The sequence below is a fragment of the Sorex fumeus genome, unplaced genomic scaffold (genome assembly GCF_029834395.1).
Source record: "Sorex fumeus unplaced genomic scaffold, SorFum_2.1 ptg000058l, whole genome shotgun sequence".
Lineage (NCBI taxonomy): Eukaryota > Metazoa > Chordata > Mammalia > Eulipotyphla > Soricidae > Sorex > Sorex fumeus.
This window is the reverse complement of record NW_026606115.1, coordinates 12,052,959-12,072,233: the sequence shown is the minus strand read 5'-3', so window position 1 is coordinate 12,072,233 and position 19,275 is coordinate 12,052,959.

Below are 19,275 nucleotides of genomic sequence, written 5' to 3'. Positions count from 1 at the left end.
AGTCAAAGTAAAATTTAAATCCTAATCTAATGGTTGGGCTGGAGAGATAGCACAGTGGGTAGGGCATTTGTCTTGCACGCAGCAAGCATGGCCAACCCGAGTTCGATTCCTCCGCCCCTCTCAGAGAGCCTGGCAAGCTACCGAGAGTATCTCGCCTGCACAGCAAAGCCTGGCAAGCTACCTGTGACGAATTTAATATGCCAAACACAGTAACAACAAGTCTCACAATGGAGACATTACTGGGCCCGCTCAAGCAAAATCTAATGGTAAAGCCCATTTCTTCCCACTGTTATGGATTTCACACTCAAGACAAGGTGAATCTGTCTCAGAATAAAACTTGAATCTGGTAAATAAGCAGTGATGATCATTATTTGGTTTTTATGATAATATTTGAGTATACTATTGATCTTGACCTGAGTAAGTTTTCTTGATATCAGGAAGGTTTCCTCCAATTATGAAAATTAGATTGTAGAACTGGCATTCCCACATTTTTTCATCCATGAATATTTCTGCAGTGTATCTATAGATCTGGCCAATATTCTTCCCCAAGAGTACTTGCATTGCAGGCAGCTGACCTGAATTTAATCCAAACCATCACTCTTAGTCCTCCAAGCCCTGCCAGCAGTGATCCCTGAGCACAGAACTAGGAATCAGCCCTGACCACAGCTGGAAGAGGCCAAAAAACAAAAAGAAAAAAATATTCTTTCCAAAAATATTGTTGATATTCTATTGCAAAGTGGTCAAACATCTATAAACTTTAAGCATTAGATGTAAATAATATTTATTTATTTTATAACAATAATTTATCATGACTAACCAATATAAGTGGAGACATAGTTTATTATAGATAGTATTATTATTATTATTATTATTATTATTTTACTGTTATTTTGCTTTTTGGATCACACCCAGCATGCTCAGGAGTTACTTCTGGCTCTGCACACAGGAATTACTCCTGGCAGTGCACGGGGACCATATGGAATGCTGGAAATCTAACCTAGGTTGGCCAAATGCAAGATGTGTGCCACATGCAGCCCTACCTGCTGCACTATCATTTTGGTCTGGTATTAATTATTTTTGGGAAAATGCAAGTCTCAGGAAATTTGGTGCTTCACTTTTGAAATTAATATTTTTAAGAATTTTTAATTAGAAGGGTTTGTAGGCCACACCCAGAAATTCTCCGGATTTACCCTTGCTCTGCACTCAGTGATCATTCCTGGTGATAATCAAGGAACCGTATGCAGTACCAGGATAAAACCAATCTGAGTCAGCTGTATGCAAGCAAGTTCCTTAACCCCTGCACTATCTCAGTGGCCCTTAATTTGTAGATTCTTTCCATAGTCTCCTTTAAAAAGCCTATTTTTTTCTAGTGGTAAAAAGAGCATTTTAAATTTTCCTCTCAGAGACATGCCTGCTAGCATGTTGAACAAATAATGTGCAGCTGGGAAAAGAAGCTTTTGTAGCCAGATTTTCAGTGGATAATTTGATAGTTTTAGATCATCAGATATTGTAAGCTATCCAGATAATTTTCTGCTTTGACCCAAAACACAATTCCTTCTCCAAACCTCCACAACTTATTTTTGTTATTTGAAATGTTGCCTAACAATGGTTTTCTCCCTTCGACTCACTATTTAGTGCCATCTGCTAGGAGACTGCCTATTTTGAACATAGTGTCTTATATACACTATCATTCTTATAGCTCCTGGAGGAGGCAGGCTGTTTGGGAAATGAATCATGGCATCAAGAAAGAGAAGTATAAAGAAATAAATTCAGAACATCCAATATAGTTCTATGAAGTTACCCACCCCCAGCCCAAGAAAAATAATTTTCCCTGGTGGTTCATCCTTTGAATACTGAGAGAGATGCTGAGTTAAAAATGAGCGAGTCAGGGACTGTAGAGACAGTACAGTGGTCAATGTTTTCACCTTGATCCGGCCAACCCTGGTATGCTTCCTGCCACCTCATGTGGTCCCCTGGCATCATCAAGACTGATCTCTGAGAACCACGACAGGAGTAAGCCCTGAGCATCTCCAATAATGCCTCATATTTCCTCCCCCACCAATAAACAAATAAAAATGAATGAATCAGACCTAAATCATGTAGTGTTTAATTGCCCAACATCAATGAGTACTTTTGGGTGGTTTGTTCTCTCTGGTCTTGAAAACAATTCTTTGGATATCAGAAGAATGCTTTTAGCTATATAGTGTTAATATTATCTTATTATTTGAGGCAATATGATTTATAATAGTATTGTATATCACCACCACACATTTGATGTCATTTTTAGTATGCTCACTCCTTCTCTAGCCTCCTCCAGCACCTTTGTCAGAGTCCAAAAATGTATTCATTGACCAATTTATATTCTCTTTTTCAGTTCTTTACATAACACATATCAGTAAGATAATTTGGCATCCATTCTCCTTTGAATCTATTTTACCTAACATGACATTCTGTTGTTCAATCAAAATTGTAACAAAAGATAGAATTACATAATTTTTACAGGTGAAAAATATTCAATTGTGTATAAATAATACAATTTCTTTATCTACTTACATGCCATTCGGCATTTGGGTGGTTTCCATATTTTGGCTATTGTAAATAGCACTACAAAAATATAGGTATGCATCTACCTTTTTGAATTAATATTTTTTTGATCTTGAGATGGACACCAAAGAGTATAATATCTGGGTTATATGGTACTTCTACTTTTAAGTTTTTGAGATGTTTCTGTATTGTCTTTCATGGAGACTAAACCAGAAGACATTCCCATGGACAGTAAATGAGGATTCCTTTTCCTTCACAACCTTTCCAATGTTGATCGCTTCTGAGTCTTCTGATAAAGTAGGTATACAGTTTTATTTTAATATGTTCCTATGAGTAAGAGAAAAAAAGACATTTTTGTTTTCAAATAATTTATTAGGTTATGTTTTAAGTGGTATACTAAAATAATTTTTCTTTGAAAACCATGGAAATTAGATACATTAAAGCATGGATATATTAGATACATTAAAGCATGATTTAGCACTGTACTGCTACACTGCTAAAGCATGGAAAGTGGAAACAAGCAAAAGATACCCAGAGAGAAAGATAGATCTCTGAACACTCTGCCATCTGTGCTCTGGGAGATAATTTAAATGAAACCTTTTCTGAACTATCAGCTTCTGTTTTCTTTGTCACAAAATATAAATTGCATCTCCAGGTACAATGAAATATATTTAAAATTAACCAAATTAAAAGTATACCACTTCGTTCTGCATGAATAGTTCCAAGCTATTCTAGGAGTTCTACAAGGAGTAACAATTTTTAAAAACAAATTTTAATAATTTAGCATTCATCTATAATGCTATATAATTTCAGGAGTGCAGTTTCATATTTTATACATGTATAAACTTCACCCACCTTTTACCAAGGTTTTAGAATCGTCGTATTTCAAAGTCATCTCCCCTACCTATTGATTCCTCTTATACTTTTATTTTCCCCTCTTATCTAGCCTTATCTAAGAAGCATTTGTTATATTTTGTTATTTTACTTTGCTTTGTTATTTTTATTCCACAGAAAAGTGAAACTAGTAATTGTAAGTCTCTCTTATTTATTTCACTTAGCATAATCACCCCGAGTTCCTTCTATGTTGTCAAAAAGGCAATAGACCTCTTTTTCCAGTCCCATGAATATTTAGTTTTATTCAGTGTTTTAACTATTATGAATGACGTTGCTCTGAACTTATACATATATAGTTATAGATATATACATATGCACTCTTTCAAATTAATGTTATAATATCCTTTGGATAAATGCCTAGGAGTAATACTGTTGCATCATATGATATTTTCATATGTACTTTTTAAGGAATAGTATTCATGTTATTAAAGTAAAAGAAATAATTTTAAAACAAAACTTTTTACCAAATTATGAAATACTTTTTCTGTAGGAAATAATCTAATAAGGGAATATGGGAAATTTTATGTATAAATCTTTCTTATGCAACATGTAATAATATATCTAGTGAATAATCGAATAAGACAGTTTGCAAAATAATCTATTAAAAATAGTAGATGGGGGGATATTTGCTTTATAATCTCAAATATCAGGCTGATTGCCAAAACAAAAGGTATAGTTTATGTCAACTATTACACACACACACACACACACACACACACACAGTAGCACTGTAGCACTGTTGTCCCATTGTTCATCGATTTGCTCCAGTGGGCACCAGTAATGTCACCATTGTGAGACTTTTTGTTACTTTTTTGGGCATATCAAGTACACCACGGGTTTCTTGCCAGGTTCTGCCATGCAGGCGGGATATTCTCGGTAGCTTGCCAGACTCTCTTGAGAAGGACGGAGAAATCGAACCTGGGTTGGCCACGTGCAAGGCAAATGCCCTACCTGCTGTGCTATCTCTCCAGCCCCCTAGATAGACAGATAGATAGACAGACAGACAGACAGACAGACAGACAGACAGATAGATAGATAGATAGATATAAATATATAGATAGAAAGAGAGAAAGAGAGAGTTGTTAGAGAACTGACTGAATCTGTGTTAATTGTAATAGGAAGTACCAGGAATATTTCTTGATAAATGTCGAAGTGGTTCCTCGGGAAATGTAGGTCTATTGCTAGCTGCTAATCTATTTCATTGAGCTAATTTCATTCGCACTCCTTTGCTAATCATTGACATGACTGGTCCACATAAATAGAAATACGCAATTCAAATTTGAAATACATGAGGCTATTCATTAGGAATTTTATAGGGATAAATATCCATGAATTTTAAGAAATCATAATATCTTTATCCTTTGCTTTGTAGATTCTACTTAAATGTAATATGTCAAAAACAGAAAGGACAAATGAGTTGATCATTGCCCTGTGGAAAACTCACAGAGGTGCATCTCATTTTGTACTAGTCTTTCTTTCTCTTGAAGTGTTCCAGGACTAAATTATATGTTTCATTTCAATAAACACAGAGCTGGAAAAATAGAGATAATCTATTAGAACCTACAACTTGACAAATTCTCCCTATTTGACAAAATTTAAGTCAGATTCCTCTAAGAAATCTTCCCAGCTAGACCTCAATATTGACCCAGTCCTGTCTTTAGACTGGCCATCACAGTGACAGTAATAATCCTTCTAAGTAATCCTCTACCTTTAATAAAAATATGCTCACCCTTTATATTAACTTCCCTCTTTAATGCCTAAGGTCCTGACTTTTCTTTAGCAAGAATCAGGTCAATTAGGTCAATTTAGTATACTCCCCCCCATAAAATGCCCAATCACTAAAAGCTTTCCTCATAGTAATTTTCCATTCATTTACCCCTGACACTTTCCATTGGCTATCACCACCACCTCTGCTGTACTCAAATTTGAGCCCTATCACTCATCTAATGCAGTATCCCCTACCGCAACATGCTTTAAATCGTAGATTTGATATTCCTTGGCATTTATTCTTCTTTAATATTACAGCCTTCCTTACATTTAACAGATGTCAGAATATGCTTTTAGACATTCTCAACATCATAATCTCTCCTTGCTGCACAAATAATGTAATGATAATTCAGCTTGCTTTTGAATATTTCTATTGGCAGGGAAGTCCATTACTTTAGTGCAGACCATTGTGTTATTTTGATGATATGGAAGATGTGAAAGGTAGTGACTAATTAGAAAGAGCGTAGCTTTGGGGGCTAGACTTGATTTGGCTGCTTGATTTCTTCCCTTTAATATTCCTTTTAATTTCATTCAAGAAATACTTTGTGAACCATTGTCAACAGTGGGGCAAATAAAACAATGAAGTTGTTTCATATAAAGGGAACAGGCTATGTGAAGAAGCAGAGGTAAGATATAAATTCAAAAAAAGAAATAAAGAGAGAATATGGCATATGTTTATTAAAATTCAGCAAAAGGTAAAACCATAAAGTGTATATATAGGTATAAAAATGAAACCAGACAGATGCTGTATCTGGGTCAAGAGATGTCAGAAAAGCACAGATTTGCATGAAGTAAAGAAATATTGAGATGAATTGCAAACAAATATAAAACTTTTTTTACAAGGTAGGGAGGATTCAAGTACACTACTCCTGGGTAGGAGAGAATTTTCACGTTTTTCATTTATCTAAAATTTTCAAAGTATTGCAGAAATAACTCAAAGGCAGTAAACAAGGATTAATTCTGAAAACTCAGAAAAATGTATTGTTTTGAAAAGTGAGGGAGCATATTTTTAGTTTCAGCCTAATTTTTTTGCATATATAAGTGATTCGAAAATATGTGGCCATAAGTAATATAGTAGAATTACTTAATGTGTTAATATGATATATGATTATAAAGAGGTAAGCAAGGATCACATAATGATGGACTTTATAAACTAAACAAGGGAATTTTCAATGGATTTTAACAATGATCAAATTTGTGTTTTAAGAAGAAAATTCTGGTTGCATTGCTTTTGGTGGAACAAAATAAAACTTATAGAGACAAAGGTACAATCTTGTTTTAAGCTAGATTCAAGTCATTAGACTACTGGTAAGTCTTTAGATGGTTTTACTCAATCTAAGACTCCATTTCTCCTGTAGAAAAACACTTTCCTTCAAAATTTATTTTGAGGATTAGTAATATGTATGCAATGAGTCTGGTATGTTGTAGATAGTAAATATGTTAATTTAATTCTCTTCCACTGTGTTCCTACTCCATAGCCAAATAATTAATCATTTGCTCCCACCTCACAACCAAGTACCTAAATAATTTTATCACTTGATCACTTGACTTCCCATTAATCGTCGATTTGCTTGAGCAGGTGCCAGTAACGTCTCTATTTTCCCCTATCGCATGCTACTGTAGCCCAATGGCATCTTTTCGCTCTAGGAACACGAAGAGCCTCAAACCGATCATTCATGATCTTGATGAAGAAGTCTGACCATCTGGTAGGTGGGCGGCCACTCGGTTTTTTGACGTCCCATGGAATCCAGTCGGTAACAGCTCTAGTCCAGCAGTCGTCTTTAAATCTCATTATGTGATCAGCCCATCTGATTTTTGACACTTTGGCAAACAAGACAACGTCCCTGATTCTTGATCATCAATGGAGGTCGGAACTCCGGATTCGTTCTCACATTTGAGTGAAACGTGATATTCCAAGCATAGCTCTTTCAATCCTCTTTGGGAGACCCGAACAGCGTTCTCATTCTGTTTGCATAGGGCCCAGGGTTCTGAGGCGTATGTTAATGCAGGAAGAACAGTGGAATCAAAGAGATGTGCCTGGAGCCGGAGGTTCTTCGTTCTCTTAGCTATTTCTTTGATGCTCTTGAAGGCGTTCCAAGCCGTGCTCTTCCTCCTGCACAGCTCAGGTGCCAGGTCATTTGTCATGTTGACTTCTCGAACTAGGTACACATGGCTGTTGCATTCGGAGACAGTCATTTCGATGAGAGCGAATGGGGCATCTGGAACGAGGCTGTTTCTCATAAACATTGTCTTCGTAAGATTCAGCTGTAGTCTGACCTTTCCACACTCATGGTCGAAGTCGGCCAGCATTTGTGCCGCTTGGCTAATGTTTGGTGTTATTAAAACAATGTCATCAGCAAAGTGGAGGTGGTGTAGTTGCCGACCATCTATCTTCACTCCCATTCCTTCCCATTCCAGTCGTCTCATGATGTTCTCGAGGGTGGCACTGAAGGGATTTGGTGAAATGATATCACCCTGCCGAACCCCTCTCTTGACATCAATGATTACTTCTTTGTAGAATGGTAAGATCCTCGTAGGGAATCGTAATACAGCTCTTGGAGGATCTTGATGTATTGAGTTTGAATACCCTGATTGGCTAGGGCTTCAATGACCACTTCCATCTCAACAGAATCAAAGGCCTTCTTTAAATCAATGAATGTTAGACAGAGCGGCATCTTGAACTCCCGAGAAACCTCAATGAGCTTGATTATCATGGGGATACGTTCAATGGTGCTGAATCCTTTGCGGAACCCTGCTTGCTCACATGGTTGTCCTTCATCTAGTGTTCTGCCAATCCTATTTAGGATGACTCGAGTGAACAACTTGTAGATGACAGACAATAGGCAGATTGGGCAATAGTTGCCAATGTCATAGATGTCTCCCTTCTTGTACAGTAGTACAGTCCTGCTGGTTTTCCATTGGGACGGAACCTTGCATTCAGACAGGTAGCGTGTAAAGAGTCGAGCCAGCATATTGATGAGTACTGATGGCAGGTTCTTCAGGTGTTCAGGTCTGACCTTGTCTGGGCCGGGTGCTGTTCGTTTGTTTACTGACGAAATGGCGTGTTGGATTTCGGAAGGGAGAACATTGGGAACGACATATCCATCTGTGGAATTTGGTATGTCGGTAAGTGGACAAGGCTATCGAAGAGATTTGAGTAGAAGTCATGAATATTCTTCTCCATTGCCCTTCTGGAAGATGGGATAGATCCATCAGGATGTCGGAGCACAGTCATCTTGGTCTTGTAGTTGGCGAAGGACAGGCGGGCATTACGAATACTTTTCCCAGCTTCTGCCGCATCTACCAGCACTTCTGCTCTTCTCTCTTTGAGGTCTTCCTTGATCACATCTCTGTACTGCTTTGTGAGCTCGGATGTTCACTTGCAGTTGCCTGAGGAATGCGCCAAACTATGTTGGCAAGTAAGCTTGAGAGTTTTCGAAGACAGGCTTTTTTTTGTGGCTATCTCTCTCTTGGCATTCCTTGCACAATCATGGAGGTGCTGAATCAGTCGATTGTATTCCTCATCAATGTTGTCAACAATGGCATCTTTCCATGTTGCTGCAATAGTGCCAAAGAACTCCCAGTTGGTGGTCGTTCTAGGAGTTCTCTTTTTAACTTTGCAGCCCTTTCTCCCTGCAAAGTGAAGTAGAATTTTGCACGAAGGAGACTGTGGTCTGATCCCGTTTGGAATTTTGGGACAAGAGCGACATCAGTCAGAAATAACCATTGATTGAATATGATGTGGTCCATTTTGTTGTGGAACCATCCACCAGGAGACTTCCTTGTCCAACGTTTAGATTCGGCCTTCTGGAACTGTGAGTTACCATGGATGGTCTTGGTCAACATGATAAACTCACACAGTCTCTCACCCTGTTCGTTCCATTCTAGGCCATGGGTCTCGATGTGAAGTTCCTTGGCTGATCTTATCGGTTCTATCTTGGCATTAAAATCACCCACAATGATCTTATAGAAGGTGTGGTCTTCTTTATAGAACTTCTCCAGCTCCATGTAGAACTTCTCAATTTCTCCTTCATCATAATTAGATGTTTATGTTCTTTCTTTTCTTTCTCCCGCCTCTCTCCTTGAGGGCCAGGTGAATGACAGCACTGTTAGCCATGTTGCAGTACGCCAGACAATGTTTATGAGAAACAGCCTCGTTCCGGATGCCCCATTCGCTCTCAATGGAATGACCACCTCTGAATGCAACAGCTATGTGTACCCCTGAGCTGCGCAGGAGGAAATAGTGGCTTGGAACGCCTTCCAGAGCATCATAGAAATAGCTAAGAGGATGAAGAACTCTGGCTCCGGGCACGTCTCATTGATCCCACTGTTCTGTTCTTCCTGCATTAACATACGCCTCAGAACCCTGAGCCCTATGCAAACAGGATGAAAACGCTATTCGGGTCTCCCAAAGAGGAATTGAAAGAGCTATGCTTGGAATATCACGTTTCACTCAAATGAGAGAAAGAATCCGGAGTTCCAACTTCCTTCGATGGTCAAGAATCAGGGACACTGTCTCGTTTGCCAAAGTATCAAGAATCAGATGGGCTGATCACATAATAAGATTTAAAGACGACCACTGGACTAGAGCTGTTACCGACTGGATTCCACGGGATTTCAAAATACCGAGTGGCTGCCCACCTACCAGATGGTCAGACTTCTTCATCAAGATCATAAACGATCGGTTTGAGGCTCTTCATGTTCCTAGAGTGAACAGACGCCATTGGGCTACACTAGCACGCGACAGGGACAAATGGAGACATTTCTGGCGCCCGCTCGAGCAAATCGACGATTAATGGGAAGTCAAGTGATCAAGTGATCATAATTAGATGGTGCATAGACAACAAAGATAGAAACTGCCGGCAGTGAGCCATATCTATTCAAATGTAAACGACTGATTCAGGTTCTTAGGCATTCAAATGAATCAATGCTCATGGCCAAGTTTGTGTTGACAAGGACACTGACGCCTCCGACACCTCTTTTATCGCATGTTCCGAGAAACAATTCTTCTCCAGTGTCGAAAACCGCATGATGAGATTGGTGCCTTCTTGTCTTGGTCAGACCAATGATGTCGTACTTGATCTTTTGTGCTTGTACCATCAGGTCCTCGATGGATGCATCTGATGCTGGCGTACGTGCATTGAAAGTACAGACGATCATTTTTGTATTCCTTCATTGTGGCAGCCTAGTTCGGCCTTGAGATTTTATCGTCCTCTCCTTTCTCATCCTTCTCAATGCTACCATATTGGTGAAGCCTTCAGGGTCAGCGGAATGAGACCCATTGTAATTACTGGTTTTGGCATATTGAATACACAACGGATAGCTTGCTAGGCTCTGCCATGCGGGCAGAATACTCTCGGTAGCTTGCCAGGCTTTCTGAGAGGGATCGAGGTTTTTGGGGCAACCTCTAATCGCCCTTGTAGGTGTTACCATATTTGAACCCTATCAAATATGGTACGGCAATTCTGGAGAATGGGTATTCAGTGTCTTATAATATGTGTTTGGCATATTGAATAATATGTAGCGCGGCTGCTTTGCAACCGCGCGGGTCCGGAAAGCGTCCTGGAGTGTGGCGGCGGCTGGGTAGTGGAGGTAGTGGGGTAGTGGAGGTCTGTCAGTGAGGTATTTATCTGGTCCCGGTAGGGGTAGGGTGGGTCTTCTGTGTGCAATCCTGACTCTTAGTGGTGGAAAATAATTTTATATTGAGCTGGAATTTTCCCTTATCCACTGTGGTTAAGAAAGTCACAATAGTGTTATTTAAAAGAATTATAACCCATCTTACCTTCACATACTTGAAGATATTTTTTTTTTCTGAGGAAACACGGAGGGGCTAGGATCATATCTGGAGGTGCTCAGGTTTCATTCCTGACTCTGCACTCTGGAATCATTCCTGGCAGGTTTCAGGAAACGTGCAGTGCTGAATATTAAACCAGTTTCAGCCATGTTTAGAAAGTGTCTTAATCTTTGCATTATTGTTCAAGCCCCTAGATCTCTTATTTTCCTTAACTTTATTTTTGAAACTGGCCTTTCTCAGGTACTTCCTTCATCACCTAGATACTCTTAGATGATGTATCTCCTTAAGTTATGGTATGTATAAAGGAAGCAGTACTTCAGGATAAATTGTGAGAGTATATATATATATATATATATATATATATATGTGAAACAATCAGTTCTCTTTATCTGAGAAATCATCATTTTGCCTAAAATTTCCTCAGGGTTTTTAATAGCCATATAATATGATTGTTTTAAGTTGAAAATTAGTGAAATTGACCGTAAGTTTTTTCATATGAACAGCTATTCATGGATTTTGCTTTGTCCATTTTCATGCATTTTGTTCTAGCTTAGTAACTTAAACATATACATTTCAATATACAATTATGTATATATAAATTCAGTACCTATTCATTTGAGCATCGTAAAATAGGATAATAACCAACAGGAAATCAATTGATAATACCTCTCTGCCTGAAGCAACTACTATTGCTATTTTCTTATAGATTTTTAAAAAGTATTGAATATTTATATAATTAACTGTCACTGTCCTCCTGTTGTTCATCGATTTGCTCCAGCAGGCCCAGTAACGTCTCCATTTTGAGACTTGTGGTTACTGTGTTTGGCATATTGAATACGTCACGGGTAGATTGCCAGGCTTTGCCGTGCAGTGAGATACACTTGGTAGTGTGCCAGGCTCTTCGAGAGGGGCGGAGGAATCAAACCTGGAAATTAAAATATAAATCACAACATGTTCTACATAGTATTCCATACTTTGTTCATTACACTTAATAACTTTAATATAATTTAAGTTTCAAGATGGCAAGGGTTTTTATTTCTTTTTGAACATATAAAAAATTTCCTGACATTATAGAGTTTCTATAAAGGCATTTTTAAAATTACATTTTTAATGTAGACAAAGCCACAACTGTTGATACAACTCTAGAGTTAAAATTCATTAGATAACAATCTCCAATATTAAAATTAATAAGCATTACAACTTAATATGTGTGGAAATGGTATATCTGATCATGGGGTTGTTATAGGCTTGTCAAAGAATTTATTAAGATGTCTGTTGGCAGCTGAGCCATCTGTATTAGGTTTTTTTTTGTTTTTTGAGTTTAGTTGGCTTCTATGTTACTTTTCCATCTAATTTGTGCTCCTACTGGAACTTCTTTATTGAGGAATTAGGCGGTGTCCTGGTCACACAGATCAGAGACTTCAGGATCTATGGTCAGGGCCAATGAATTGACATTATGATGTGGGAGTGCCATGAGAGGTGGGTATTACTGCTGAGGATTCTAGAAGTACAGATGATTTCTCACCCAGACTTCGTGAAGGCACCAGATTTCACAGGCTGAGCTCTAGGGTACCTAAAAATATTCATAGTTTGGCATTTCTGCAGAGAGTATTTGTGAAGATATGGAGTTGAGCATTTGGCATGAAACGGCAGTGAGTTTTGGGTAGAGCTGCCACTGAGGCTTTGGCAGGGTGAGTAGTTGGTCGCCCCTCCTCTCTAGGGCACAGCAGTATTTTAGCCATGATGAACAATGTTTCCATAAATTTTAGTTGCTTTTTGTGCATCTCCTGGGAAATTTAGTTGGGAATCAGTAGAACAGGGCCAGTAGGTAAGTCAACATGAAGGTGGATAACTATAAATATTTTAATGCAAAAAATATGTAAAGTTGTTTTCTATACCAGATTATACCAAATATTGGCAAACTTAAATAAAGGTCTATGACTGGACTTAGGGAAGTCATGGAAGCTAAATAAGTTAGAAGGAGAAGTAAAATAATTTTCATATACTGTGGGCTGGAGCAATAGCACAGAGGTAGGGCATTTGCTTAGCACACGATCTACTTGGCCGACCCGGGTTCGATTCCTCTGCCCCTCTCAGAGATCCCGGCAAACTACCAAGTGTATCTCACCCACACGGCAAAGTCTGGTAAGCTACCCGTGACGCATATTCGATATGCCAAACACAGTAACAACAAGTCTCACAGTGGAGACGTTATTGGGCCTGATTGAGCAAATCTATGAACAAGGGGAGGACAGTGCTACAGTGCTTTCATATACAGTATATGAGCGAACAATGTAAGAGAACAGTGTTCAATGAACATAAACTCTGACTACAGAACTAAGGTTACCAAGAGAAGAAATATGGACAAGAAGGATCCAATGGATAGTAGTGAAGAGATATTAACACTTTGGGTATTGTTTGATAATTGTATACCTAAAATTCATAAACACGGTACTTTAAAAGAAAACTTCAAACATTAATATACTTATTATATACCTTTTGCAGTTGAACACTATTCCATCATATTAGAATTTTTAGAAAGTCGGGACCAGAAAGACACTACAGAGAGTAGGATGCTTACCTTCCATGCAGTTAAACCTAGATTAATCACTGGTATCCTAAATGACCAAGAGCCCACCATGAATAATCCCTTCTTGAGTGCAGAACCAAGACTGACGTCTAAGAATCTCCAGGAGTCCCCTCCTCCCCCCCTCAAAAAAAACGAGAGAGAGATAGACAGTTTTAGAACTCATTTGTAGTGATGCTCACTTTAAACTTGTATGTTGTAGGATAACATTGGTTTGTCCTTTCTGCCGTGCCACAGGGATCTTAGGTTTATTAGGTTACTCCCACTACAGTGCTCCCATTTCTCTGTGGTTTTTATGACCTCTTCCTTTGTGTTCTGCTTCCCCAACTGGCCAATCACCTTTATCTCCTTATTAAGACTCTGTTAAGTTGTAAATATTGTTTTTCTCTTCTTCTTAAGTCCTTTGCATAGTTAATTCAGAGCAATGTCATTTTTGTATAGACACAGGAAGACAGTTAATGCTATGCTTTTGTAACTTGAGGAGTTAATTGACTCCGAATAATATTCACTCCAGGCATCTGTTTCCTCGACTTAAGCCTGAGTTGCCCTTACTTCCTAGCACCCGAAAAGCAGGATCCCTATGAGGGACTGGATGGACTCAGAGCAGGCTGTGAGCTACCCCGGCAAAAAAAAATGGGCCAGGCCAAGGTGCCATTATGCTTAACTATAAATTAAGAGCATGGTCATGGACAAATTCTGTCATGATCCCAAATGTAACAACTGAACTAGGACCCTGCTAGGGTTAGGAAAGATTAATCTGGCCTGAGCACTGCAGTCTGAGATCTATAGCGAGAAATCCCCAGGAGAGCCACCCTACAAGCTTAATGTATCTCTTACTGTGTCAATAAAAATAACTAACGTTAAGAAGTAGAATTAAAATGTTAATTAAGATGTTAATTAAGTTATTGGACTAAGGAGTCGAGAAATATTCTTAAGTGGTATTTTTACCTTGAACAGAAGAAGGGCTTTCATATGTTGATTGAAACATATCAACATATCAAACCTGTCAGGGTGTGGTGGCTTTCCCCAATGTGGGAGTTCAGGGGGTGGGAGCTGGGAGAGAATAGAGAGAGCTGAGGCTGTGAGATGGTGTGCGGAGAGTTGAGTGGAAGAGATAGGAGAAGATGGGAATGAGAGGCAGTGGTAGACTAGACTGGGGAGCATACTGAGATTGGAATAGGCGGATGGGGAGAAAGGAATAAATGGCAACTGGTCACCAACCAGCCTGGCCCTCGTTTCCTCCTTTGTCCACCATGGCATCAGCAGTTACAGGTGGGGAAGTGGCCCAAGATCACCGAACACAGGTGCCAAGAAAGACCCGTGGATTCCTTAGCCGCCTGGTGATTACACAGTATATTATAATATACTGTTGCTTCCAAAAAAGTATCAATTAAATACTTCAAAACCTGAAAGAGTGATAGATAAATAAATTGCTTAATCAGACCCTGTTCATATTTATCTAGGTTTTTGGTATTTCACCATAGCAATAATTTCTGCAACAGTGAGCAAAATTTGTTTCTTGATGCATGTGTCTATAAGTAAATTTCTAAATTTTAATGTTCAAACAAAACAGAACAGACATTATGAGTTCAATATACCTTATTGGTGCAGGTATGATATTGGGGTCTTTAATCCATTTTACATGACATATGAATGATGTTAGAAATAGGGTGATTTCAATATTTTTCATATAGCTGCAGTTTTATCAGCACCACTTATTGACAAGGCTTTCCTTTTTCCACTTCATATTTCTTGCTCCTTTTTCAAAGATTAAATGATCACATATCTGGGTGTCTGTGTTAAGATAGTCAGTGCTATTTCATTGATCAGCATATCTATATTTATTCCAACACCATAGTGTTTTTTCCCTTAAATTTTTATTAGTGAAACACCATAAGATACAGTTGTAGACTTACAAATTTTTGTGCTTGGGTTTCAGTTATACAATGATCGAATACCCATCCCTCCACCAGTGCCCATTCTCTACTACCACTGATCCCAGTATCCCTCCCACCCCCATCCCCTCCATCCCACCCTACCTCTGTGGCGGGGCATTCTCTTTTGTTATCACTCTCCTTTTGAGTGCTGTGGTTTGCGAAAGAGACAGTGAGTGGCAATCATGTTCAGTCTATAGTCTACTCTCATCACGCATCTCCCATCCTGAGTATCAGGAGGTTTACTCCATGGCTTTGAGGCCAGCCGCACACACTAGGGGAAAAGGCAGTTCAGATAGAGAAGGGAGCACCAACACTATAGGGTTTTATTATTGTTATTTTGGCTTTTTGGTCACACCAGAAGATGCGTAGGGATTATTCCTGGCTCTGCTCTCAGAAATTAATCTTTGTGGTGCGGTGCTCAGGTAACCATATGGAATGCTGGGAATCAAACCTGGTTTCGTCACTTATAAGGCAAATGCTCCACTCTTTGTACGACCACTTAGACACCTACCATGCTGTTTTAATCACTACCACTCTATAGTACAGTTTGAAGTTGAGAAATGTGATGCATCCCATCTGTTTTTTACCATGCTTTAACTATTCACGGTAGTTTATTGTTCCATATGGATTTCAGGGATGTTTAATTTATTTCTTTAAAAAGTGTCATGGGTATACTTAAGGTACTTAATTGAATCTGTGTGATGCTATATTGCCATCTTGACAATATTAATCTTCCCAATCCATTTCCTTGTGTTATCTTTTATTTCTTGAGATAGTGTTTTGTCGGTTTTTTTTTTATGTACAGGTCCTTAACCTCTTTAGTTAAGCTGATTCTTGGGAACTTGATTTTCTGTGGCATAACTATGAACAGAATTGTTTTTTTAGTGTCTCTTTTCATTATTTGTATATAGTAAAACCATGGATTTTGGGCATTGATTTTTTAACTTGCTACTTTACAATACAAATCTATTGTTTCTAGAAGATCTTTGTAGTCTTTAGAATTTTCTATGTATAGTATCTTCACTGTGGTATAGTTAAATCTTGTCTTCTTCCTTTTCTATCTGGATGTCCTTGATATCTTTTGCTTGCCTAACTGCTATGGCAAGTATATACAATATTATACTGAATTACAGTGACAAGGTGGACAACATTGTCTTGTGCCCGATTTTAGAGGGAAAGCTTTTAGTTTTTCCCCATTGAGAATAATGCTTACTGTGGGCTTGTGGTAGATGGCTTTGACTATATTGACGAAAGTTCTTTCAACTCCCATTTTGTTGAGAGTTTGTATCATGAATGGGTACTGAATCTTGTCACATGCTTTCTCTGTGTCAATTTATACGATCATATAGTTTTAATTTATCTCGCCCGCACGGTAGAACCTGGCAAGCTACCCGTGATGTATTCGATATGCCTAACACAGTAACAACAAAGTCTCCAATGGAGATGTTACTGGGCCCGCTCGAGCAAATCGATGAACAACGGGAGGACCGTGACCGTGACCGTGATATGATGAATTATATTGATTGACTTCCAAATATTAAACCATCCTTGCATCCCTGGGATGAATCCTACATTGTGTATAATCCTTTTATGAATTGTTGGATTCTATTTTCTAGAATTTTGTTGATAATCTTTGTATCTTTGTTCTGCAGAGATATCAGTCTCTAATTATATTTTCTTATGGTGTCTCTGGGCTGGAGTGATAGCACAGTGGTAGGGCGTTTACTTTGCAATTCGCTGACCCAGCCTGCTCAAGTTTGATTCCTCTGCTCCTCTCAGAGAGCCTGGCAAGCTACCGAAAGTATCTCGCCTGCACAGCAAAGTCTGGCAAGCTACCTGTGACTTATTTGGTATGCCAAACACTGTAACAACAAGTCTCACAATGGAGACGTTACTGGGCCCGCTTGAGCAAATCGATGAACAACGGGAGGACAGTGCAATGCTATAGTGTCTCTGTCTGCTTTTAGAGACAAACATTGTCTCTATCAGAGCAATGTTTGCTTCATACATACTGTTTGGAAGTGTTTCTGTTTCTTCATTTTTCTGAAAGAGTCTTAAAAAGATTGACTGTAGGTTCCTTTTAATGATTTGAAATAATTTACTAGTAAATGCATCTGGGCCTAGGCTTTTGCTTTGGGGAAGAATTTTGATAATTATTTCAATTAAATTGATACTTACAGAAGAACACAGAAATCTTCCATTTCTATACACTTAGTGCACACTGATACAGAAATTTTCCATTTTTTTCTTCAAAACAAGTATTTTTTACTGATCTTTAGTCTAGTGGATATACAAGTGATGGCAGAAATATATTGAAGTCTCCAACTACTATTGTGTCATTATGAATGTCTTCAAGTATGTAAGTAATATTTTAAATATTTTTGGTCCCTGATTATGTGCATATACATTTAGGAGTGTGATTTATTCTTGATGTCCATATACCTTGATAATTAAGAAATAATTTTTACTGTATCTTATACCTATTTTATTCCTGAAGTCTATGCCCTCATATACTCATATGATCACCATTGCCTTTTTATGGGGGTTGTTTCCTTGAAGATTTATCTAACAACATTTGATATTGAGTCTGTGATTTCTCTGACTGTTCAAACTTGTTTCTTGCAGGCAGTAGACTGTTGGTTTCAGTTTTGTAATAAATCCTACCACTCTGTCTCTTAATTGTGCATTTATTCCATCACGAATCACGACCATCCTGTAATTCATCGATTGCCTCAAGCAGGCCCCAGTAACGTCTCTTTCATCCTAGCCCTGAGATTATATTCAAGGCTCTTTAGGAGAATGAGACCCATCATTGTTACTGGTATTTGGCATATTGGGTATGCCACGGGGAGTTTGCCAGACTCTGCCGTGTGGGCAGGCTACATTCGGTAGCCTGCCAGTTTGTCCAAAGTAGGAATGAGATAATAAGACATCGTGTGGCCGCAAATGCGGCCGTGCAGTTTCGGCAGCTGATTTTTATAGTCTCTGAGTCTTGGCCGTTGATGGGATTACACGGCGCCAGGGGGCCAGTTGGTGGGTGTGACCCCCGCCTACTGGAATTTGGAGGATCTGGGTGGAGAATGCTCGGCCCCAATCTGAGTAGGCTTGGAGATCTCGGCCCTGGAACTCGCGTGGCTTTGTCCCTCTGCCAGTACCTTCATGTGTGCGGAGAGTGGTCTCAGCATGGTGGTGGCTGGTCCTGGAGGTCTTTGGCTGCTGGAGCCCTGGTCGGGGCGGAGAGGATAGTTCAACCCGCTCTCCTCCAAGGGGCCCTGGCGAGGACAGCCTGGCGAGAGGGGAGGAGACTGCATTTATTCCATTAATATTTTATTTAAATTTGTTTTCAAATTGAATAAACATAAGATACAGTTACAAAGCTTTCATGTTTGAGTTTCAGTCATACAGTGATCGAACACTCATTCCTCTACCAGTGCATATTCTCCATCAGCGATGTCTCCAGTATACCCCTGCTCCTTCCCAATCCTCCCCTACCTCTATTGCAGACAATTTCCCCATACTTTCTCTCTACTTTTGGGCATTATGGTTTGCAATATAGATACTGATAGACTATCACGTTTGGTCCTTTATCTATTTTCAGTACACATATCCCATCCCGAATGATTCCTCCAATCATCATTGACTTAGTGATCCCTTCTCTATTCCAGCTGCCTTCTCCCCCAGCTCATAAGACATGTTTCTAACTATGGAGCAATATCCCTGGGCCTTGTGTCTACTGTCTTTGGGTGTCAGTA